General features: G+C 40.9%; 3 pseudogenes across 2 annotated transcripts; all 3 read left to right on the forward strand.

Moving 5' to 3' along the window:
• Nucleotides 1-428: 428 nt before the first annotated feature.
• Nucleotides 429-1822, forward strand: LOC105806164 (annotated as a pseudogene).
• Nucleotides 1823-3141: 1319 nt separating this feature from the next.
• On the forward strand, nt 3142-5310 carry LOC105806165 (annotated as a pseudogene). Its single transcript, XR_001137247.1, has 2 exons — nt 3142-3360; nt 3457-5310. The product of XR_001137247.1 is annotated as a pre-rRNA processing protein FTSJ3 pseudogene (transcript).
• A 1076-nt stretch (nt 5311-6386) lies between these two features.
• Nucleotides 6387-7365, forward strand: LOC105806166 (annotated as a pseudogene). The gene has a single exon (XR_001137248.1). The product of XR_001137248.1 is annotated as a synaptotagmin-1 pseudogene (transcript).
• Nucleotides 7366-26648: the final 19283 nt, after the last annotated feature.

Raw genomic sequence — 26648 nt, forward strand, 5'->3', positions numbered from 1 at the left:
GGTATGGAAGAAGGACCCTTTGGAGCTAACATTTCCATCTGCATTGGTTTCACAGAAGCAGTAGGTTTCAGTTGTTTGTTGACATTTGTTATTTTGGTGGGTTGAACTGGTACTTTGGTGTTGTTCTGAGCTTTCTTAGCTACTTGTGCTGCTCTGGTTTTTTTGGTTTTTCTTCAAAAACTGCACACCTGATAGTCACATGACTCTTGACTTTAGAATTAACTCTTGCGTCAATATTTTCCAAATCACTGGACACCCTCAGGCGTCAAAGCAGCACCGTGAGGGACAGGGAAGGCAAGAGAGCCAGCCCAGCCCAGGGAAGGATGCGAACTGGAGAGGGAGGGCACTAGCATCTGCAGCGCCCTTAGAGCTGCTCTGTGAGTTTCTGACCACGCTTGGCGATTCTCTCCTTAATCTCTGTTGAGTCCATGGGAAGCACTGAGGGGCCAGAGCAGCCCCCAACACCTTGCCCAAGCCAAACTGGCAGCCCCCCAGTGGGTCTCGTCAAGGGAGATGACAAAGATGAGGGCCCTATTGCTGAACAAGTGAAGAAATCAACGTTGAACCCCAATGCCAAGGAGTTCAATCCCACAAAGCCTCTGCTCTCTGTAAACAAGTCCACCAGTACCCCAACTTCTCCAGGGCCCCAGACTCATTCAACTCCCTCCATCCCAGTGCTGACAGCAGGCCAGAGTGGGCTGTATAGCCCCCAGTACATCTCCTACATACCTCAGATCCACATGGGACCAGCTGTGCAGGCACCTCAGATGTAACCATATCCTGTATCCAATTCAGTGCCTGGGCAGCAGGGCAAGTACTGAGGAGCAAAAGGCTCCCTGCCCCCACAGTGCTCAGACCAACACCAGCCAGCCTCAGCCCCTTCAATGATGCAGGCCACCACAGCTGCTGGCCCACCTCTGGTGACTGCCACACCTTACTCTTCCTACATCCCCTACAACCCACAACAGTTCCTAGGCCATCCAGCCATGATGCAAACCATGGCCCACTACCCCTTACAGCCGGTGTTTGCCCCCATGCTTCAAAGCAACCCACGCATGCTGATGTTGGGTAGCCATCCCTAGGCCATTGTGTCTTCCTCCACCCCTCAGTACCCTTCTACAGAGCAGCCCACCCCCCAAGCCCTTTATGCCACTGTTCACTAGTCCTACCCACACCATGCCACATAGCTCCACACCCACCAGCCGCAGCCAGCTACAATGCCTACTGAGAGCCAGCCACAGTCCCAGCATGCGGCCCCCAGTCCTGTCCAGCATCAGGCAGCGCAGGCCCCACACCTGGACAGTGTTAGCATCATGGAAGGATCCTATGAAGGCATATTAGCTTGGGTTACTATGAATTTGACAGGTCAGCTACATGGCCACAGCCAGGAGACCGTGGGGACCCTGGACCTGGGCGGGGGGAGGGCTCCACCCAAATCACATTCCTGCCCCAGTTTGAGAAAACCCTGGAACAAACACCTAGGGAATACCTCACTTCCTTTGAGATGTTTAATAGCACTTATAAGCTCTACACACACAGTTACTTGGGATATGGATTGAAAGCTGCAAGAGTAGCAACTCTGGGAGCCCTGAAGAAAAAAGGGATTGATGGACACACTTTCCAAAGTGCTTGTCTACCGAGACTGTTGGAAGCAGAGTGGATCTTTGGAGGTGTGAAATACCAGTATGGTGGCAACCAAGAAGGGGAGATGGGCTTTGAGCCGTGCTATGCTAAAGTCCTGAGGGTGGTACAAGGAAAACTTCACCAGCCAGAGGAGGTCCAGAGAAGCTCCTTCTATGCTTTCTCTTACTATTACGATTGAGCTATTGACAGCAGCTGCCATCTTTTATTCTGGGCACGTTTTTCCTGAGATTCCAGGAAGATTGTGACATTGTCACTTTTTTACTCTGGTATCTTATAAATTTTCTTCATTTGCCTGAAAAGCTCCCCTGCAGTAACAGACTTCTCATACCTTTAAAAATTATTCTCAAGAATAGCTTACTTGGTCCAAAAGCAGACTGTTTCTTCTCATTTCATCTTCAAATCAAACATTTAGGCAAGATGTTCTTTATAGTGAGCAAATCTAACAGACCTGAAAATCTCTTCAAGAGGCATCTCTGGTACCATGAAGTGAGCTCTTTAAAAGCCCACAGCAAAATACCACTCCCTCCAGTTGGCTACCAGTCTGCCACCAAACATGAACAAATTCTGCTGTTAATCATAGTTTCCCTTTTGACCTGGTTCCTGAGGTCTTCAAACCTGTGCGATGAAATTATTTATTATTTTATTAAACAGACAATGGTGTCCCAGAGAGGAACCATAAATAAAAGTGAAATCTGGCGCTGCGATGAAGAATAACTCACATTAATAAAATTTGGTTTTCTTTTCAGAAAGTCCAGTGCAGCTATAACAAAGGTTAAAGCAGTTTATATTTAATTTGCATTCTGATGTTAATTTTAAAACAGCAATTCTAACAAAAATGCACTGAGTGTTTCTAATTCTTCTATCAAAAACAATTGTATAAATTTATGACCAGCATTAAAAAAAAACTGTATAAATCTTCTCTTTAGAAAGAATTGTTAACAAGTGAAAATGACTGAGGCAGCACCTCAATGATTTTTGTTTTAGTAATAAATTGTTCTTTTCAACCAAAAAAACAAAAAACTTCTCTTTTTTTTCATGGTTTTACAAGTTTAATAATCCATAGAGCAAGTCAAGTATTAAAAAGACAAACCAAACCACTACTTACTGTGGTACCCCTGCTGGTCTGGGTCTCGCTGCAAGGCAGAGGAGGAGTGGGCAGGAGGGAGCAGTGATATGTTTCATCTAGTGACACTGAGCAAAGCCCCTGACAGCAGCGACATGGCTGCCACCACAAGTCCCAAGGGTATACAAATAGCAGGCAGGATGTCTTTGGCTGAACAGTGTTCATGTGACTAGGAACAAAAGTATCTGAGGACAGGAGATTAGTAGAAGACACTCAAGCACAGCTATCACTCAGATTCCAAATTTGAAGGAAATTTGGTCTGATGTGCTATCACACACAGGGAAATGGAGAGGTTCAATTGCATATGGCGTCTATAATTTAAATATTGTAAGAATAACTCATATGGCTGTGGTTCTGATGCCTCATGGACTGAAATGGCCTCAAACCATGCAGCTTCTTTTGGCTGCTCCCATCTTCCTGGGACACCAACCGCATGGGTGGTCAAGCTCAATGCTGGCCAGCAGCGGCATGGTGGACTACAAGTGGATGCTCAGAGAGCTGAAATTGGTGAAGCGGAGGCCCTGCCAGTTATAGGTGGCCAGGTCCAGCAGGAAGTCACGGTAACTGGAAACTGGAACCTGCAAGAAGCAAAGGTGAGATGACTTGGTCATGCCCAGGACTGGTCACAGGCACTGCTGACCACACAGTGCACACTGAAGCCGACGGTTGCCCTGTGGGCTCATGGGCAGGCAGTCAAAATTGTTAATATCTTACATGATAACTTTGGAGGCTCTGCTGAGGGTGACCTCACTCTGTATCACTGAACCTCAGTCACTGACTTCCTTCCTTCCTTGGAGATGAAGTCAACCCTGTTGACTTCATCTCCAAGGCCAGCAAAATCTTGCTAGATGATGAAGCGTTGGCCCAGCATCCAGCCACCACTGAGGACATACGGGCATGTTGTCAGGACATCAAAGTGCTGGGGCAAAAGGAGCTCAAGTCCCTACTGAACTGGAGAACAAAGCTTCGGCGACATTTGGCCAAGAAGCTGAAAGAGCAAGCGAAAGCACTGGACATCAGCCTCAGCTCAGGAGAGGAAGAAGGTGATGAGGAAGAGTCAACAGCTGGACCACAAGGCAACCCTCTAAGGAGGAGGAGGAGGAGGAACAACTGAATAAGACCCTGGCAGAGATGAAGGCCCAGGAGGTGGCGGAATTAAAGAGGAAGAAAAAGAAGCTGGTGTGTGAGCAGAGAAAGCAGCAGGAGCATGTGAAGCTGAAGATGGATCTGCCAGGGGTTTCCATCGCAGATGAGGGGGAGACTGACATGTTCTTCCTGCGCACCATCCAGGGTCACCAGTTGTTAGAGGAAGCAACAAAAGGGGATATGAGTACTGCAGACACACTTCTGTCCGATCTGCAAGAGATGACATCTATGTATCAGATTTTGAGGAGGAGGATGATGATGCATCTCTAGAGAGTGACCTGGATCCAGAAGAGCTGGCAGGAGTTGGGGGACATCAGGATCTAAAGGACCAGAAATAAGTGCGATACACTGAAGTAGAAGATAAAGAGGAAGAGGAAGAAGAGAATCCATTGCTGGTACCACTGGAGGAAAAGGCAGTGCTGCAGGAGGAACAGGCCACCCTGTGGTTCTCAAAGGATGGCTTCAGTGGGATTGAGGATGATGCTGATGAGGCCCTGGAGATCAGTCAGGCCCAGATGTTATATGAGAGTGGTCGGAAGGGACAGCAGCAGCAGCTGCCACTGCCACTGCCACCACCACCACCTTCCAGTTTGAAGACTGAGAAAAATCTCCCCAGTGCCAGGATGAAGCCCCTAAGGGGCAGAGGCTTCTTCAGGGAGAGAAGCTGCCCCTGGCCCTGAAGAGGAAGAAAGAGATGGCGGCTCAAACCGTGATAGCAGCAGCAGTGAGGAGGAAGAGAACGGGGAAGCACCCCGTGGTAAGAAGCTCAGACGTGGGCCTACGTCAGATGACGATGGGTTTGAGATAGTGCCTATTGAGGACCCAGTGAAACATCGAATACTGGATGCTGATGGCCTTGCTCTAGGTGCCGTTATTGCCTCTTCCAAAAAGGCCAAGAGAGACCTCACAGATAACTCCTTCAACAGGTATACGTTTCATGAGGAAGAGGGAGAGCTTACAGAGTGGTTTGTGCAGGAGGAAAAGCAGCACCGGATATGGCAGTTGCCTATTGACAAGAAAGAGGTAGAGCATTACTGGAAGTGCTGGAGGAAATCAACACTCGTCCCATCAAGAAAGTGGCTGAGGCCAAGGCCAGAAAGAAAAGAAGGATGCCGGAAAAGCTGGAACAGACTAGGAAGAAGGCAGAAGCTGTGGAGAACACAGGGGACATCTCAGAACGTGAGAAAGTGGCATAGCTGCGAAGTCTCTACAAGAAGGCTGGGCTTGGCAAGGAGAAGCACCAAGTCACCTATGTTGTAGCCAAAAAAGGTGTGGGCCGCAAAGTGCGCCGGCCAGCTGGAGTCAGAGGCCATTTTAAGGTGGTGGACTCAAGGATGAAGAAGGACCAAAGAGCACAGCAGCGCAAGGAGCAAAAGAAAAAACACAAGTGGAAGTGAGCAGAGCTACTGGGCCTCTGAGAAGAGTGTAAGGACTAGGGGGAAGATGGTGGCAGGACCCACTCTGGCCTCAGTACCAGCCCTACTCTCACTCACATTGCAGCTGTCCGACAGTGAGGTGGGGTACAGAACTCCCACTGTGATCCTGAGCAGAGAGAAGGATGTCCTCCTGCCTGAAGAATAGTCTCCCACAAAGACACTGCTGAACTATCTTTACAGACCCCACGATCCTTCCATGAAGAATGTGGGGATGCTGAATAAAAAGTCAATGTTAAACCTGGGAGGTTAACTGTTGGGATGGCATTCATTGTAGTCCATTCCTGGGCATGTGGGCCTCTTAAGCCTTCCCCTTTCCTATTCTTGAATAAAACCAGGGTGGTGGGGGAAAAAAAAAAAAGACCTTTCTATCTAAGGACTTTTCATCATGAAGAGCATCTGGAAGTTTCAGGGAACTAGTTCTGACATTTTTTTTTTTTAAACTAAAAAACTGCCTGTTGTACCAGTTGTTCTACTTCAAATCCAATAAAAACCCAAACTGGAATAAGTGTGCTGGGGGTGATGCAGGCAACTTGAAGTGAACTCTGCTGGAAAAGGAGGAAAACAAATGATTCTGTGTTAACAATTCTTGAAGAATTGGCATTAGATGGATCATAAAATTTTGAAGGGAGAATGTTGAATTCAATGAGATGTATGTAGACCAGCCAAGCAAAACATTGATCACTTGGTTTAAGGTATTCAGCTATTATTCCATCATTAGCTGATTTCAGTGCATTCTATAAAATTGCTAGTGCGCTTTGACATCTTCCAGTAAATATGTGCAGCTGAACTCTAAACAAGAGAGCCTCTAAAAGCTGAAAGGACAGAATATCTGATGTTTCCCGCTTGGCTGCTTCCGTCGGAAATTCCATCATTCTCTCGCATACATAATCCTCTTCTTCAAAGGTGCTTTCTAGGTGTAGAAAAGTCCAAAAGCTTTGATAATAGGGAGCATATTCAACAGCTGTTTCACACATTTCCTGCACATGATCCTTCGTTACTCTTGTTGAGGACACCTAAGACACCAAACAAAAAAAAAAAAAAAAAAAATTCTGAAAGAAAGAAAACAAAGAACAAAATACCCCAGAATTCCTAATAGAACTTTTCACCCGAACCTAAAATGGTGAGCGAGAGTCATCATCAGGCCCTGGCAGCCCCGCCAGTCACCACCGTTGTGACCGTTCTGCCACATAATGCCACAGAGCCAGCCAGTCCTGGAGAAGGAAAGGAAGATGCCTCTCTAAGCTGAAGGAGAAGTTTATGAATGAGTTGCATAAAATTCCATTGCCACCATGGGCCTTAATTGCCATAGCCATAGTCACGGTCCTTTTAGTCCTGACCTGCTGCTTTTGTATTTGTAAGAAATGTTTGCTCAAAAAGAAGAAGAAGAAGAGGAGAAAGGAAAAGGAAGGGAAGAATACCATTAACATGAAAGATGCGAAAGACTTAGGGAAGACCACGAAAGATCAGACCCTTAAGTATGATGCTGCTGAAACTGCATTGACTGATGGGGAAGAAAAAGAAGAACCCAAAGAAGAGGAGAAACTGGGAAAACTCCAGTACTCACTGGATTATGATTTCCAGAATAACCAGCTGCTCGTAGGAATCATCCAGGCTGCTGAACTGCCTGCCTTAGACATGGGGGGCACATCTGATCCTTATGTGAAAGTTTCTGCTGCCTGATAAAAAGAAGAAATTTAGACAAAAGTCCACCAAAAACCCCTTAATCCTGTCTTCAATGAGCTATTTACTTTCAAGGTGCCGTACTCGGAATTAGGTGGCAAAACTCTGACGATGGCCGTGTATGATTTTGATAGTTTCTCCAAGCATGTCATCATTGGAGAATTTAAAGTCCCCATGAACACAATGGATTTTGGCCATGTAACTGAGGAATGGCATGATCTGCAAAGTGCTGAGAAGGAAGAGCTTAGAAAATTGTTAGCATTTCTGATATCACAAGCTGTATTCACTAGTTACTCATGGAATAGCCCATTGAGAGGCGCTCTTTACAAAGGGTGAGGTGGGCCTCTATCTGTTACCAGTTGGCAAAATAGAGTCAGGGGGACTGCATAACCTTGTTAAAAAGTATTAAATATATAAGGTATTATGGGTGTTATTTGAAAGAAAAGAGAGAGATTTGTATACTGGGTCTATGAACTCCCCGAGACACACACACACACACACACACACACGTAGAACTATTTCTAAAAGCTTACAAAATGCCATGCAAGCATACAACCTGCTTCTTTACAAGGACTGTGAAAAATCATCTTATTCCTCATATTTTTCCACAATCATTTTGTATTTTCTACATAGGTTATAGAGCAGTAAAATGGCACTTTTTCCTTGATTAATCCACCATTTCCATTGCAGCTTTCCCATACCCCTCACACCACTGCAGGAGACAGTGCCAAACAGGACCTGTGCTTACAATGACCCTTCCTCCTCTATCTACTCCCTCACCCAGCCCAGGAGCTTTATGACCACAGCAGCCTCCCTCCCCTATTACCATTGCAGTTGTGGGTAAATTAACCCTCCAAGCTGGCTGCTCTCCCTGCCCAGCTGCCCTCCCCACCTGCATCCCAGAGCAGAGTCTACTTCTGTTCCCACCCCCCTCCCTTACACCAATCCTTGTAAGTCTCAACTCACTATCCCCCCACCCCACTTCCCACCCTCCACCAGGGCCAGGATGGCAGTGGCCCTGGCCCCCTCACCTCTGGGACAAGGGCATCCACACTCTTCCCCACCTTCGTGCTCCTCATCCTCCCCACTCCCAACCAGGACCTGGGGTGGGTTGTAGAGAAGCTGCCGGTTTGGTTCCACTGCCCTGGATGAACCCAGCCACTGATGAGTGTTGCTTGAGAGAATCACCTGGCAGATTGATGTCACTACAAATTCATGAGCCCCACTTAACATGGAAATAAAATGCTACCTGGAATTTCTATCAAACTTCCTTTCCCATTGTCTGCAAAGAAGTTTACATCTTACCTTTCCCCTTCAAACTTACCTCTTCTTCTCACATGCACTTAAGTACACGCATTTTTCAGGCTGATGACTTGCTTTATGCTTTCTTGAGAAAATGGAAACCACCAGAGGGAAGATTCCTCACATCTTCTTATCACAAATGTATAAACCGACTGGTGTCTGAGTCCTGTTTTCTCCTTCTTCCCTCTTCTTCCCTGAAGGAAATCAAAAACTAACCCTGTACTTTGAAGCCCACACTGTCCAACCTTCTCCAGATTCAGTAGTTGGCTTCATTCTTCCTCTCACCATGTTGGATTATTGCCATTAATACACAAATGTGCTCTAGGACTTCCCATCTTGACATTATACATGTAGGAATAAATATGAACCATTTCAGTCTGGTTTTTCCCCCCAAATGCCACTGAAATGGATTTTCCTGTGGTCTCCCAATGTCTCAGCCTAACAGAGTTCTTGGCCTTCCTCTATGTAACATATGACCCAGCTAACAGTTCTCCTGCCTTCTTTGCCAGAGAAGAATTTTCTTGAAATGATCTCTATGGGTTGGGGTTCTTCTCTTCTCTCAACCCACTTTTCCTATATAGCCTTATTCATCTCTCTCCGGGTGATAGCCAACCATTCATATACTGATGAATCCTTTATTTTATATCTCACACACACCTTTATGCTGAAATGCAGACTCTCACATACACAGTTGCCTAAATGGCATCTCCACTTGGTTGTCTAATAGGTAACTCAAAACTGACATATCCAAAGTGGAACTCTAAATTTTCCCATAACTCCCATTCCCATTCCATAACTCCCTCTCCCATTCTTCTCACATTTCAGAGAAACGTATCACCTAGTTGCTCACAGTCCAGAGAAACTCCTTTGACAATTCCCTGCTGATATATCTAATCCGTCACCAGATTTTGACTTCAATCTTTGAGCTTCCTTTCCATTGCCCCCACTCTAGACCCAGCCCCACCATTATCACTTGCCCATATCCTGCAAAAACCCTCAAATCTCCTTGCTTGCCTTTCTCCTACCCATTTTCTCCACAATAGTTAGAGTGATCTTTTAAAAATACTGATCAGATCATGTCACTCCCCTATTTATCTATCACTCTTTGGTAGTTTCCCACCACATTTGGAATAAAATTTAAATTCTTCATTTAGTATCCTACAAGATCTACTCATCTTCTGTCTCTGTAGCCTAGTCCTGGACTGCATGCTCTATTTTATAGCCACACCCATTGCCTTTCATTTTCCTGGGAACAAGGTCTCTCACTGGGGCCTTTGCATTTGCTGTTCGCTTTGCTTTGATGCCTCCCACACCTTTGCAACCTGGCTCATTTTCATCCGTCAGGCCCCAAATTATTGGTTACATCCTCAGAGGGACCTTCCTGCCCATTCAACGTAAGTCACTTCTTCTGTTTTTTCCTCTCTTCTTCTCCCTCATAGTGCAAATTAACATTTGAAATGAGGTGTTCATTTTTGTTTTCATGTTTATCAGTCTCTTCTAGTAGATCTAAGAATTCATGAACTCCCTGAGGTTAGCAATCTTAGCTGTTTTGTTAATGTCTAAATCCCCAGTCTGGCTCATTGGAAGTATTTGTGGGGCAACTGAATAATGTTTATTAGAGTATTGCTTTTAACAGCATAAAATCTGGTCCATCAATTTAATTGATTAAGTTATAGGACAATCCATGGTAAAGAAAAGTAAATTTACACATACTGATGTGGAAAGATATTAAAGAAATATTAAGTAGAAAAATCAAATTGCTAAACATCGTGTAGAATAATGTCATTTTTTCTAAAGTGTATTTTCATATTTATATCTGTATGTATCTCTCTTTCTCCCTCCCTCTGTGAGTTTCTGGGATTTCTACTGGGACTTCTTCCAGGGAATTGCAACATAAAATGAGACGAATTTCTTTTATTTTACCCCTCTCTGAGCTATTGGATTTTTAAATTTTTATAATTTGCATATATTCCTTTTGTAACATCCTACTTTGAAAACATAGAGACATTTTAAAGTAGATTACAAAATAGTATATATACCACATTTATTCATTCTATAAATTTTATTCATCATCTACTATATACCAGGTATTGCTAGCAGCTTCATATATAGTGAGACCCATTGTTTTTATCCATAATTGGGTATCTAAAAAATGAGGTAAATATTATGAGGGTTTTTCTCTGGTGGTGGTAAGATTATAGTTGGATTGCATTATTCCTTCCCATTGCCAAATTTCTTATGGCAAACATGATCAAGTTTAAAATTACATGTTATTATTTAAGGCACTTAAATACATATATGGAAAAATACCCAATCATTTTAGAACAATTTACTTGGCCAGGTAATACTTTTCAACTTAATGGAAAAATCATTAATTGTATAAATACCTTTGGTGTAGATGCAATTATAAAAATATGTATAGTACTTACAGTTTTGAAAGTTTATAAACATGCAACTGTTCCCAGTAGGAAACAGGACACTCAATCTTGCTTTTCTTTGCCTGGAGACTGATTTCTTCAACATGGCCTAGTAGTAACATGTTCATCCCGGAAAATGGGGGAGAGTCAGAGCTCTTGTTAATGAGTTAACATTTGTAACACACACCTGAAAGTATTTATGGAAACCGTGTATTGGATCCAGAAGGGCAAAGCTCTCTGGGTGGTGGAAGCTGAGTTGTAAGCAGAGTGTGTTGCGTGGCAGCCTGCAAGGTAGAGAAAGTTGTAGGATCATGGGGGGAAAAAAGATTAAAATATATCATAGGAAAGGGAATGGGAGTGAGAGGAAAAGCCATCCTGGGAATCTCATATACCGAAGTTGTGATTCTTCTTTTATTGAAAATGTGATACTTGGAGGAACAAAGAAAGATAGTGTCAGATTTGGGGACTGTTGCCTCAAAGAATGATGAAATGATGACTTTCTGCTATTATGTTTATGACCAACTTTCCCAAAACAGGGAAGCTTAATGTACCTCTGTTTTTCTCTTTAATTTCTTAATTCCTTGATGTTCTCGTTTCTAGTGACCTTTTTGTGCCCTCGACCTTAACTAACCTCTCTCAAGGTCACACCTTGGATCCTGTTGCAGCCAGAGATCCCACCACTTTCAGCATCACAGTGCATATATGTCCTGCTCTCCAACCAAACAATCTATTCTAACTCACCTGCCTATTTTCTCTTACAAGCAACATTTCTCCCTCATCAAGAGTACCAGTCTATTAATCCACATTGATCTCTCTTTTCTTTAGCCCTGTCCTATTAGTATTCATTAATTATGCAGAGAAACTCAATGATTTACATTCACTTTCTTACTACCTCCATCAGATCTTGTGTCTTTTTCTCCCTCTGAAACTTGTCTCATAATTCTAGAACACTCTGAGTCAGCTTTATTGTCACCTTAACTAACTATAAGTAACCTATTGTTGTAGGCAGCCTGCCCCATGGATTATTTTGATGTTCTTTACAAAATTTTAACTTTTTAAAACATATATGTGTGTTTACTAATTTGTTTTATGCTTCTGCCACCAAACAGTAAGATTTATAAGGTCAAAAATACAGTTCATATTCCCAGGAGGTTAGCTCAGTGTCTACAGCAGAGTTAATACTCAGATAATTGTTGAATTAATGAGTAAAGTTTGCTCTAAGAAAGAACCAAGAGGTAGAGGGAGTAGTGACCACCGTATTGATGTGATTCATAAACTCTTCTGCTTACGTGGGACAAAATGGCATCCTGATTGTGCTGAGAAATTGCTGAGTCACTGTCACAGTTATTAAAAAAACTTTCCCCCTAAGTTTTCAAGGTACTCTGCTGATGCAGTAGAGCAAGCATGACTTAGTCTCTTTTCTTTAACTGAGCATCATCTAAGTTGTCTGCCTGCCTGGTAGCTTTCTGCCAGCATGCTTGACTGATTGAGTCATACCCTGCTTTATTCCTAGAAGGATTTCAGGTGTCAACTTCCACTTGACCTGAGGTTAATTATATCTCCTGTAACCTATGAATCTCTTGCATAGTCTTGCTTTCTATTGCTGGGGATTACTACTATAACATACAGTAAAATATAAATGGAGTGTCAGTCATCTTTGAAATGGTAATGTATTCTCCAGCTCTCTATTCTAATATTTTTCTTTGAGCTTGTTTCTTTGGGGTCTGTTATAAGGTATTCTCAAAAGGGTTGCCTCTACTTCTGTTCCTTGAAAATTAAATTGTAGATGCATTCAGAGATGTGTCTGCCATAAGTTACCATCTCACTTAAAAGGATCCTGGCAATACTTGGATACATACTCACGTGAAAATAACTCCTGATACTGTCATAGGTTGGGAAGTATAATTCCTACAAATAGCTCTTCTGAAAAGCATTTGGTTCATGGCTCTATTGTAAAACTGTTATGACTTTTTGACACAAAATGTGTTTTCAATTCAGGGGCCAGGGTCAGGGATTTGCTTGCCATGGTCCTACCAAGCTTCTCGCCCTACCCTTAAATAGGGTATCTTAGATTCTGTGTCTTTCTGTTTCTCTTTAGTGAAAGAGGTTACTTGGAATTATCTTTTAAATACTCAGCACATCTTCATTTGTTTCCCCTACTAACGTAGTAGTATCAGAAACACTTTCTTCTTAAGTTGTTAGCTCATTTATTTACTTATCCACTTAATAAACAATATAGAATGCACCGTGTGCCTTGGGGATCCATATAGTCATCGAGTCACCCCTCGAGGTACTTACGGTCTAGTAGGGGAGAAGACAGGTAATAAATATAAACAATGATATGATAGGGGTTCTGAGATATAAAGATCAGGAGGAAAGAGTCTGTTCTAACTGTGGAGGGGGAACCGGCAGAAGATGCTTCATAAACAAGGTTTCATGTAGATCCAGTACTTTAAGACCAAGTCTTCCAAAGACATGGGAAGGAACAATTCCAGTGGAGCCAGCAGCTTGAGTGAAGTCATGGAGGTGTGATCCTGTCTACATGGAGGGGTCCCCGGGACAACTGCCTTCATGAGGCTCATGGCTTACCCACCCAATGCCTTACTAAGGAATGTTTCTTTAATTATTACCAGCCCATGGGCCTTAGATTTAAAGCAGGTTTATGCAAAGTGATTAAAATAGTTTGGTTCAGGCACCACTATTCTGTTTGAGCTATACTTTAAAAAAGGATTAGTGAGTGGGTCGCTGGTACCTGCATGCTTTGATGCTCTCAGTGACAGATCTAAATCCAGCCAGATGCACAGATGGAAAAGAAGGGCACAGAAAAGTCCTGAGAGGAGTAGGGGGCCGGCAGTTGGAAGTCCCATGTGCAAAGTGGTAAGGACGGGGGTGTGGATGGCGTACACACCTGCCCTATTGGCACCTGTTGGAAAGGCAGGAATCCAAGATGATTCCCAAGGTCCTGCTTCAGGGGATTGGTTGAGTGTGAGCCTTTCACCAAAATTACCAATAGAAAAGAAGATGATGCCGTTTGTGAGGACAGACAAGGAGTTCAATTGCAGACAGACATGTGGACTGTGAGGTGCCCACAGACACCCTGGTGCATCTATCCAGGAAGCAGGGAATCTGGAGTATATGCCATGGGCTTAAAGTGATGTCTAGACTAAAAGTTAAGATTTTCAAGTCATCTACAAGTGAGTTGTAGCTAAAGTCAGTGAATGAACACACCACACAGTGAGAAGAGGCCTAGATAAGGATGCTAAATATTGGATTCTACTATCTTGCAATGGGAGGGCCAATGAATCAGGGACTGAAAATTGATGTCTATAAGGGAGGAACAAGAACAGGAGAAGAAAGAGCATGTAAGCCATGGAATGTAACTCACCTGTTCCCAGGGCTGCAGGGAGGCTGGGGAAGATGAAGACCAGATCCCATTGCTTTTAGTAAATAGGGAATCGAGTTGACCTTATTGTAAGAAAAATATCAAGGAGCAATGAGAGTGGGTGGTACAGAATGAGGTGTCTCCACTGAAAGTTTATTTTCAGAACTACCTGGTATCCCTCCCCTTTCATCATTTTTGATCTAAGAACGGACTGTAAAATAATCAAACTCTTTATAGGGTGGCTTATTTTAGAAATCATCCTCCCTTTATGTAATGTCCCCACCCCAAATTTTCCGTCCTTTTTCTCCCCTGGGCCCTGGAATAGGTTTCTCTCTTCCCTTTCTTCCTCTTTCCATGCTTCACCTCAAAATAAAAACTTAACCTTTTCTAGGGCCTCTTTATACCCTTGCTCTCTGACAGGCAAACGAATTTGATTATTTTGTTTATGCAAGGTGTTGTAGCTTAGTAATGGCATAGTATGGCCACTGTTCCAAAAAGGTTTATATTTGAGCTAAAGTATTTGGTTAGTTTCATGAACTTCAAACACAATAGCAGGACCAGTAGAGGAAGTTTTGGGGATACTTTGCTGCAGCATGAGGCAGGCCCTTTTGGCTGTCAGGGGAAAGCTCCTTGGGATGTGGGGTGGAGAGACCCTGGGGAATGAGGTTCCTTAAGCTAAATTCTCTGCCAGCTCCTTCCTCAACTTCTTCAAGCTGATTCTCATTCGTTTCCTTGCATCTAGGATCTGAAAAATCCCCTCCTTTCCTGACCTGCATCAGCATCTTTTTTGCAAACCCATGTGGTTAGGGTTAGGGGAAATTAGCCATTTAGTCTTATTGGTATCATTGCTGGGGCAATTTTTGACTGATGCTAGCCCATATGATGCTCAGGAGTGACTTTGTAACAATCTCTGGAGGTTAAGGGAGAGGAGATGCTTTATTTCTGCCTCTAAATATCTGCAAGAAACTTGGCTCCCCAAGAACTTCTGGTCTTTGTCATCTTCCTCAGACCACCATATATGGGACCAGGAAAGGGGATCCAGGTGTGGCAGCAGCAACATCCACTAAGTGTAGTGGACCCTTCCTAGTTCTTGCTAGGTCTAGCCTACAGTGCTCTCGAAGTCACCTCTAACACTAAGTCTTAATGGTGGAAAAAGTAAAAACTGCATATACGCAGTGTTTTAGGAAAATTAGAAAAGAAGCCTTAATGGAAACTTTTTTTTTTACCATCCAAAGAATTGAGAGTTAAGTGAGTTTTTAAACTTAAAGTGTAAATGCTGACACCTTGAAGAGCCTAGTTTTTCACTTTGAATTGTGAGGGCATCTGGTGTGCATTCTGAAAGGAAGAGCAGTTTGGTAGCCATCTGTCCCCAAGAAATGCAGCCTTGGCAGCAAGATGAAGCAAGAATGACACCTGCTTGGACTAAGAGTTGTGAATTAGACGTAACTTCTGTCGCACATAGTGTTACATAAAGAAGAAAGAAAGCACACCAAGTAGTGATCTTACAGAAATGTTCAGATGCATTTGAGGCACCAAGGGACTTCATGGCAGCCAGCATAAACTTCTACAAATAATTTATTCTTTCAGCCCAAATGGCATACTGAGAGCTTCTAACATAGCTCAGCTAGGAATGTTCTTCAGGCCTTCCAGTGGAGGGAGGGACTTCCACATTATAACAGGTGAGTTTTTGTGAGTAGACCAAGAAATCTCTGAGGACGGGGACCAGTCTTTAGTCACCTGGATAGGCTTATACATCCATAGTTTGTGTTTAATTGTTGTTGAAAGCTCTAAGACATAAAATTCACTTGAGGAGTCTGTTCCTAGCTGCTTGGCTCAAGGTAAGTTTTACCCCTTCGTCTTAATTGCTAGTCCATCTGCTTCACAGAGATGAGAAAACTCTAGGATTAAGCTGAATTTTGGAACCTCTTTAATATCTAAGGTGGGAAGAATAGGAAGAGGGACCTTTAGTGACCAATGGAATCATGGATAAAATTGTGCCCACATAGCCAGTTTAGACAAACACGAAAGTACAGCAGCGGCTTGGATATGTGCAGAGAACACAAAAAGGCAAGGCATTTCATGTGATGTCTTTTGTTTTGTGAAAGGTAATAACCAGGTGTATCTTTGCTCTGCATCCCCCAAACAATTCCTTTTTATAGAAGAACTTTTACCTTCCAGGTCTAGCACTGTAGAGCCTCTCTCCCATTTTCACCATATTCCCCATCTGAGATTTTAACACAGTTTAAGGGGGTTAGCAGTTTAGGATTTGGGCAGTGATGTGGATGAATTTCACCATGACCTCAATTTAAAGCTTGCCTGGGTCTATAATGACTTGAGGATGTGCCCTGACAAGCTTTTTGGAAATCTGTCACAGTGAGGCATCAATAAAGAGACCAAGTATCTCGTGTGGCAGAACATCAGTGATAGGATCTTGCCTTTTTATTAGAGACACATTTTTCTGTGGTTCCTTGGCTGAGATGCCTTTGTAATTCTTAGTTTAATGTGTCTAGAATTTTCTGCATATTAACATTGAAGTTGTTGTTACAGTCTCCTGCAATTAAACCCACTGTCAGCCATCGCTGGTGTAAGGTCACATTCAACAAAGTCAATGCTTCCTTTAATTTTTGTTTGTTTTGAGAAAACGAAGTGAATGTTATGGTTTTTCTTACTTATAAATAGCAGCGGCTTTTGTTTATTTAGTGGTATATGTGTACATTCACACATAACACATACACACGCATACGGGGCTAAAGTCAGCTAATTTTTAGCTATTATTAAAATCAAATTATGTAAACATATAATTAAATAAGTTTTATTACAAAACAAACTAATAAACACTCAAAAGTCACCAGTTCCTCATTATTTTACTACATTTTACTATTATCTGCACTGGTGTGGTTGTTTACATCTATCATTTCTGTATGGGGCAAATACTATGCGATGGTGTGTTACTGCATATCTGTTCCCAAATTTGCACTTAGTGACATCAGGAATTTTTTTTTTTTTTGGAAAGGCAGGTATTAAACATTTCCCAGCACACCACTGTCAGTGTAGACACACACACACACACACACACACACACACACAAACGCACAATTCCTTTTCATAACCATGCAGAATAGGTGTCAGTTTTTCCATTTTAGAGGTGAAGAAACTGAAGCTTAGAGAGTTTAATTAAATTACCCACGGAACAACTCCCATTCTTTAGCTCTCTGTCTCAAAAATTAAAAATCAGAATTAAGCACAGGGCATGGTGATGGAAGACTGAAGCTGTAATGGAATAGAATTAAAGAGCAGAGATTTGGCAGATATACAGCCGTGTGGAAATCTCAAGAACAAGCATTCCAGGCAGAGAGTACAGCTAGTGCAAAGGCCTGGAAGTGGGGTTGCTGCTTCTGAGGACAACAAGGGTACTATTGAGGCTGGAATGGAGAGAGGGAGAATTTGAAGAGGCGAGGGAGGCAGGACCATATTATGAGCTGTCTTTATGAAACCAGGCCAGTAACTTGACCTCTTGTACCTTATATTTCTGTAGAAAGTTCTACTTCATGCTCTTGGTGAGAGTGTTTGTGAATTCAGTGTATTTTAGGTAAGTTATTGTTACTGAAGCTACACCATCTATCCATGATGTTTTCTTTTGAGTTAAATATAATTTTAAGGAAGAATAATTTTTTTTTTTTGCCATCTTCAGCAGCTGCATGATAAGTGATTTGGAAATACAGTACTTAAATACACCCCTTACAAGTACCTATTAGCCTATTTTAAATCTATTTAAAATCCACAGTGCAATGCAGCTTAAAATCATCTGGGATTACTAGGGCCTGCCTTTAGCTATCTGACCAATAGCCTGATAGAATCCCAACAGGACATTTTTTGTAACATTTTCAATTGGCCAGTCTCAGGGATCATATAAGACTAAAAAAATATAGAAGCATATTCTATATTTTGAAAATCCAGGTCTTGTGATTTTAGCAGTCACTCATTATGCATAAAATAGGTTACCACGTCCTCTTACCCACATATGGATTATATAGGTGTATGCTAGAGTATATTTAAATAAAGGTATGATATAAATGTAGTGAGTTTCTGTGGTTTGGGTACCATTCTGTTTCTTCTTACATGAGTGTGTTCAATATATCAAAATTAATCAGCCCATACACTTATATTTTATGCACTTTTCTATATGTGCATTATACTGCATTTCTAAGAAAAAAAAGTTTAAAAGAATGAGTAAGCTTTCAACCAAGGGGAAAGTGTTTGCTCTAGTGGACCAAGGAAGCAAGTCACAATATGAGATGAGGCCAGAGTTAGAATGAACATGGCATGTGTGTGTCACAGCAAGAAGACAAATCATCTAGAATATGTAAATGTCTGTCAACACTTCCTGTGTCCTAGTGTGGAAGGCACAACGGACTAGAAACTGCAATCATTCACAACCTACTTCTTCCTTGCCTGCCTTTTCCATTAAAGTTGGAAAGCTCAAATACACAATTTCCCAGCCTTTCTTCCAGTTGGATATGGAAATGTGAAGTTATTGAACAGGCTTGTGGAAGAGACTTTTATTAATAAAAAGGGACAGACTCAGTTAGCGTACCCCCTAATCCTTTTGTCTTTTGCTTTCTCCTTTCTTCCTCCTCCTGGAATGGGGCCATGATTCCTGGAAGCAGGTCAGCAACCTTTCAGCCATGACATGACAGAGGGCTATGCACTGAGAATGGAGGATGGACAGATGGACAGAGCGAAGCCCTCTAGAGTCGTGTTCTCTTGGTTGGGTGTGTGACTGATGGGCAGGCTGAGTGGTGAGGGATATGTAGGTCGGTCTGTTCCAGACAACACTGCTCTTCTGACCTTGAGGCTGCCCCTGAAATTGCCCTTTGGGAACTCTGACACCATCATCAACAGACATATTACTTTAACATTTATTTGTTTGTTTTGACATACTGGGCATATTCTTTCAAGTGACAGAACATGATCAAATTAACCAAAGTTTTATTGATTGCCAACTTTTTCAAAGTTACTAGCAGAATGTTTTTACCAATTCAAACACTTTTCTCTCCTACTCCTTGGACTTTTTTCTCCTCTTAAGATGGTACTCTTATGTCATCCTAGTCTTTGAGCAATTCTTTATAAAATGAAACGTTTTCAACATTTCTGTTTCTGGAAAGAATACTTTAGCTTCACTTAGAGACTTGATAATTTTCCAAGAAGATACACTTAGAAATGGAGAGACTGGAAAAGAATTTGATAAACTTGAAAAGCTGACAAAATAGATGCTATGATTCTTTCAATTGAGCTAGCACATTTTATGATAACCATTTTGAAACTGTAAGATTAAAGTTCTTTACTCAATGTCATTCGTCACTAAACTTTTTGTTTCTGTTCGCATTTTATCATTGTAATCATACCCATCGTATGTGAGTATACTAAGGCAAGTGATCATTTAAATTATAAAATATAGTCATATATTTATTTGCCAACTTTGAGGAGAAAAATGGATTCAATCTGGTTAATAATTATGCAGTAATTTTTTTCATCTTTTCCTAAAACAATTTATTAATGTTAGGAATTCTCGTGATGATTATAGGATAGAGCCTGGAAAAAAAAATAGCTAGGGATTATGGTATTTGATTAAAGCTTTAATATGATATATGTGTTTTGAAAGCCAAAAGAAACAATGAGAGTTGAAGCGAATCTAGTATAATATGAAGACTTACTGAATGAATTGGAAGGGAGATAGTATATTAAAATAAAGATTGAAAACTAAACTGCCATTTGGTTCAACTTGACATTAATTTGACCCATCTATTCCTTTATTTGCCTATAAAGAGTAAGAGAGCTTAGGTGAGGACGACTGTGAAATCCCAAGCCATGGTGTGGCTACACATCTAGTTTCTTCTCTTGCTTTTTGCATATGATCCTGCCTTGCACTTCCCAGAGAATGCAGTCAGTCCATCTGCGATTGCCCTGCTTCCCTCCCTCCCAAAACGGTGCTCAGATACTGGTAACATCAAACCTCCTGCAAAACTTTGGGCCTTGGATCTCATACACCCTCACCTGATGTAGGACTTTGCTTCTCCAACTGAAGCCTACGACTTACCAGTATATTCAAAGTATTACTATTTCTTTCATGGCTTCTCATCCTCAACCCACAAACACTATCCAATCTCTCCACCACTTACCTTTTCCTTCAAGCAACTGCCCCCTTTCCACCTTTTCTCCCAAACATCTTAAAGTGCTCGTGTTATTATCCCATTTCTCTCATGCCCTCTTCAGCCTAGGACAAGGCTTTTTCTCACTCTCTCTCCTCTCCCAGACCTCTCACCGATGGCAAAGTTCTTTATAAAGTGAAAAAATTACCTACAAACCAATGGAATTGTTTTAATCCTCAGTCCCCCCAACCTTTCAAGATTCTTCATCACACCCTTTTCGACTCTCTCTCCCTTCATCATTCTCTCCTGGTTTTCTTCCTTCTCTCTGCCTTTCCCCAGGGGTCACTCTCTCCCTGCACAATCACATCGAGCCCCGTGGCTCTGATTCTGATCTCTAAAAGGTTTATCACCAAATCTGTGTCTCCAGCTTCAACCTTTCCACTGAGTATCCAGGCTGTATTTCCAGCTTGCGCTGTATGTCTCCATCTGGATAATATCTTAAATGAAATTTATTCAAATGTGTATTCAAAAACAAATTTACTTCCACCCTCCTCTCATCCCCAACCCTGTATATTGGCAATGGCAGCCTTAAAGCAAAAAATCAAATAAACTTCTTCATCATATGTAGAAGTACAACCACAACATCAACATCAAGAATAGCCCTTTTAATTGAAATTTACTGTTAAAAACCTGTGTTATATATATTTTTTGTCTATTCTTAGATTCCTGTCATTGGTTGTATTATTGTAGGTTATACAGAGAATACCAACATCTGTTATTCAATTTTGTTTTTTACCATTTCATGGGGCTTAAATTATAGTCTTTTTGTAGAATTGTACCTGATTGATATACCCCATTTCTTGCCAAAGTTCTACATTATGAATAATTTCATTCAAGCATTGAATGGCATGAATCAAAAAAAAAATTGGATTAGTTAAAAGAATTTTTACAGATGGAAGATTCTTAGCATGATTAAGTCTATTAAACAGGGAGGTGAAAGCTGCTTTGGCCTTTAAGATCTTTGAGAGCATCACATTAAGGGAGACACAGGCAGTATTTCTAACTTTTTTTTACCCACAGAGAGTTACAGCATTGTATTACAAATTACAAATTGAATCCTAGAGTTGATGAATTTAGACTTGAAGTAGAGTGTCATTTTTTTAAACCTGTGAAATAAATATCATTGGACATTTTTTTAACACAATGTTCCATAACATATCATAGTAGGAGAAAGCAAAATAGATACTTTTTCTGAGGGTAAAGATAACCTTCTTGAGAGTTATTTAAGCAATAATAGAATCGAAGATGTTGAAATTAGAGAGGTTTTCAGAATTGTTGAAATAGAAATTCAGAACATCACACAGTGCTTAGAGGCAAAAATGGAAAAGAACCTGGTGCCTGAGTTCATAGTTTAGGTTGAGGGCAAGAAGCTCTGTGGACTTGGAAGCATTAGATAGAGAGAGAGAGAGAGAGAGAGAGAGAGAGAGAGAGAGATAATGATACTTTAGTTGGATATATTATTTGGTGCCTCTTATGTCAATACTATGATTTTTCCTATTTTCACAGTTTGGGGGGAAAAAAAGAAAAAGTAGACAACCATGCCTACTCTTTCCTTAGCTTTGGAAGTATTTGATGATGGTGGTTGAGGGAACTCCTCTGGGATCATATAATCATCACAGCAGTTAACACACTATAATTCAATTTCTGATTCATTGTCACACTTCCTACTAGACTGAACATTCTTCTTGAGAGAAGGAGCTGTTTATTTCTGTATCCGCAATGCCTGATGCAAACTAAGTTCTCAGGGAAGACTTGTTTAATGAATGAATGGGAGACAGAAGTTGGGCTCCCCTCCTGTCATCTTTTATAACCCTGTAGGAGAGGCAAAGAATGATACTCTCATGTTGTTGATTCTAAGGTACATATACTTTGTTATTTGAACTTCCTTGAAATCAAGATCTATCTTATAGTTAATAGCATGTCATAGTTTGGCATGTCATAGCAGGATAATGGTATGATTCACAGTAGATGGTGTCTTAGATCTGGTGAAGTATATGATCTTACAAGGTGATAAGTTCTATACAAATGAGAGCAGGTAAGAAGCATTGGGTGGGCTGGGTTGGAGTCAGGGCAGGGATTACAGCATTAAATAGGATGGTCACAGTGGGCTTCATTATTAAGGAGATGAGATCTGAGAAAGACCAGAAGGAGCTGAGGGAGGGAATGTGTAGATATCTGGGGGAAGAAGGTTCCAGGAAGAGGGAATTAGATGGCGCAAAACACAAGTGTATCCAATACCCAAGGAACACATCAGGAAGCCACTGTGGCTGGAACAAGGGAATGGTGGTAGGAGACGATGTCAGAGAGAGAATGGGGAGTGGGAATAGATCAAACATGTCTCTGAAGGTCATTATGATGACAAGCTTTTACTCTAAGGAACATAGAGGGTCAAGGCAGGGTTCTGAGCAGAAATCTGACATGATTTGATTTACTTTTTAAAAAATATTTATTCTGACTGCTCTGCTGAGAAGAGACTATGTAGGGACAAAAGGAGGAACTAAGAGACCTGTTCCAAGCCTTTTACGTTGATCCAGGGGAGAGAAGATGGGGCTCAGGACAGACGGTAAACAGTTAAGGAGGGAAGAAATAGTTGGAATCTGGATAGTTTATGAAGATAGAGCCCATGGGATTCCCTGAGGTGTGGAATGTTGGTGTGGGAGAGGGAACGGTGCCAACGCCTAGTGCCAGCGTCCTTGGCATGAGAACTAAAGGGAAGCAGTTGTCATCCCTCAGCTGGGACAGTTGTGGGTAGAGCTAGTTTAGGAGGGGAAGATCAGGAGTCTGGGTTTGGGCATATTGAGTTTGAATCGTCCATTAGGGAAATGCTCCAAGTGGTGTCTAGGAGTAGGCTGCCAGATATCAGGGCCTCAGTATTAGAAAAGAGATCTAGTGTCAATACTACTTAACTATGGCATCCTGATGGAAATGAATGTAATATGTGATATCTGCTATATCTTACCTGCGCCTCTGGACTCCAGACCAAGCACGGACAATATTCTTTCAGCGTTCTGCTCTCACGATGGCCTTCTCTGGGGGAGCTGTCACATTTAGACCCGACCCACATAAACTTTTCTAAATTTTCTCCTTCCATTTCATTATACCTTATTTTAGACAAATTGTCTATTCTATCAGCAGTAAATTCATGAAGAATCATGCATACCTTTCTCCCAGGCCTACCCAATTCTGTTCCTGAAATCTACCATTGAGACAGTGGTAGAATCTGTTTAGAAATGTAATCAATTAAGATTTAATCCGCTGAAAAGAAGGGCTTTCATTTATCAAATGCTATACAGTTGTATTTATAAGTCTCAGTAATAGCTGCCAATTTAAAAGAAAACTGTATATTGTTCATTTGAATTTTTTTCTTTATTCCTGAGGATGCTATATTAGGCACTGTCCATTTCATGAAAAAAAGACACAAAGTCTGAGACCTCTCTCAATAAAGGAAAATTATAACCATAATAATGCCTAAATAAGTAAAGGAACTAGCATATGAGAGTTTTGATGATGTATGAGAGGACTAAATAATAACTTACTATGTGATTATAACCTTTGAAGTATAAAATTTTTCAATAGAACACACTTAAAGGAAGTTAAACCTCTGCTTAACATTCTAATGGCTCTAGCACATGAAAATCCTTCTTTAGAAGAAGCTGCTGTTCATGTTTGTGTGGGTTAGACTAGCAGTATCCAAGGGGGGCTGTGTACTAAATCAGACAATAGGATTTAGGAAGAAAATAAACGTGTAATTATAAATATGTGTATATATTTTACCTAAATACAAAAATCTTTTTAATATTTAAGATACGGAATGGATTAGTCCTAGTACATATATACATTTCTAAATAAATATAGATATATTTATAGTATATGCCCAATTTTATTTGACTGATGATGTATATGGCATAAACATTTCAGCATCCTCCAGGACATGGATAACATTTTGCTTTTGATTAAGAAAATATTTTAGATTCAAACTGGAAATGGAGTTAGTGGAAGAATGAATACATTTTTCTTTGACTGTCAAAGCTCTAGATGCATAAGGTGAACTATTTTTCTTCGGTAAATATCGGCCTAACTTTCTACATTGCACCCTCTTATGTCATATTATTTTCTGATTTTTATCTATCATTTCCCTCATCTGATTTAGTGTTTTTGGAAAATAAACCAGGGGTGTAAAGGATTCTAGAAGAATTACTTAATGTGTATTTTTCATATGATTTTGCCCTAGGCTAATAACAACTCACTAAAAGCTACCTTTTGCCCACAAACCTAGAAAAGTCACTTTTGTTACTTTGACCCTTAGGCTCCAGAGCATGCAGAAAATGTGCCTGGTGATACCAGTATCTCCTGGTGATATCAGTCTCTCCATCAGATTCTTCTAGAAATGTTGCTATTGCAAGTTGGAAATCTAGTTTAGTATGTTGAAATATTCATTTTACTATAGGATATATGTATTAAAATGGATATTGAGTGCAAATTCCTATTATATATCCTTGTTTATTCAGAATTCATGCCATTTTTGTGCTTTGAGCTATTTATTAGTAAAAAGCATATTGTAATAATTATTTTTGTTAAGATTCAATAATATATGTGCCTTTTGCTGCTAATTGAAAACAATGGTCTTTAGTAGATAATCTTCTGCTAAAAATGCTATCAAGTGGTTTCAATTGTAATAATGAAATGGCTTTAAGAGGCTACTATTAATTTTGCCTGCAGTATTAAATATAGAGTAAACATAATTAGAAGGAAATATGTTAAGGTGGGTACTGAGGTCTCCATCCCACTTCCTCCCCAACTAATGCCAAGTTTGTAGAATTGGCAGGAAAAATTATAATCTGCTAATTTAATGTAATATCAACCAAAATGCTAATATAATTTTATGAACTGTCAAATCTGATGCTAGAATGTATCTGGAAAAGAAAATGTTCAGGAAAAAAAAAGCCAAGAAAAATGTGAAAAAAGAACAGTAATGAAAAAGGCTAGCCCAGCCAGATATCAAAATTTACTATAATAATTTTAAAAGTGAACTGTAAATTTAATTATATTATTTAGAAGTGTGTATGCGTGTGTCTGTGTATACTTAAGAAGAGCAAGAAAATAACTGTCCCAAAGACCATGATAGTGGTTACATGTAGGGAAAGGAAAGAGGTTATAAATGGGAAAGGACATTGAGAAGCATTTAGCTCAAAATGTTCTCTGTCTCTACTTCAGTGGTGGTTCCTGAGAGTTCATTAAACTATACATGCGTATTGAATGCTCTTTTCTGTGTGCATTTTATATTTCACAATAGAAAAAGAATATGGTCTAGACCCAGGAATAGCCCAGTATGCCATTGGAAAGAATTGGTAGTCCAGAAGCAGATTTGTGTTTATATGAGAATTTAGTGTAGGTAGCACTTCCAATCACTGTGGGGAGGGTGAACCATGAAATAAGACAACTTCATGTAGAAGGATTATCCATGTCTCACTCTATATACTAAAATAAAAGTCAGGTTAAGGAACTAAATGTAACAGAAAACCCCAAATATAAAAATATTAAAAGAGAACATTGAGGAGCTTACTCATGATCAGCGAAAGTTATACACATGAGCATGGGAGGTGTTAAGAGAGACTCAAAACCCAAATCAGTGAATTAAAAATAAAAATTAAGACAGGTAGCATTCTTTTGGCTAATATTTTAATGTTTACATAATTTAAAATTACAGTGCATTTGTGGAAGGAATTTTACCCTACTAGTAATAACACTAGCCAGGAATTCCCTCATTCTCATATGCACAGAGCTTCATGTCAACCTCCTGGAGGGCTCAGCCTACCTATCCTTTCTTGTCATGATGCAAAAAATATCATTCCTATTTAATTCCTTCATTTGTGTCCCCAATTGCACAGCCTCACCTTGGTCATTCTCTCCTTTTTCACAGGCTCACAGCATTTTTCTCATCTGCACGCATCACTAATACCTTCCATCTCAAAAGAGCAAGACCAACACCACCATCGATGGCCTTCTCGCATCCTGTGCTATCTTTCCCACCATTTCTGCCCTCTTTTGTAGCTACATTTTTAGGAAGATGTGTGTATATAACAATTCTAATTCTTTCTGTTCATTTGTTCTTTATTTAACTCTAATTGAGCCTTGATTTCCACCATTCTACTGTAACTAGGCTTGTCAACGGCACTGGCTACTTCCATACTGCCAAATCCAATGAACGCCTCTCTTTTCTCATCCTTTGTGTCTCAGATGACATGTTAAACCCTCAGAGATCCCTTCCCTGTCCACCATACCTAAAATAACACTGGCACCTTTCCATTT

This window comes from Propithecus coquereli, unplaced genomic scaffold (genome assembly GCF_000956105.1).
Source record: "Propithecus coquereli isolate 6110/MARCELLA unplaced genomic scaffold, Pcoq_1.0 Scaffold139, whole genome shotgun sequence".
NCBI lineage: Eukaryota > Metazoa > Chordata > Mammalia > Primates > Indriidae > Propithecus > Propithecus coquereli.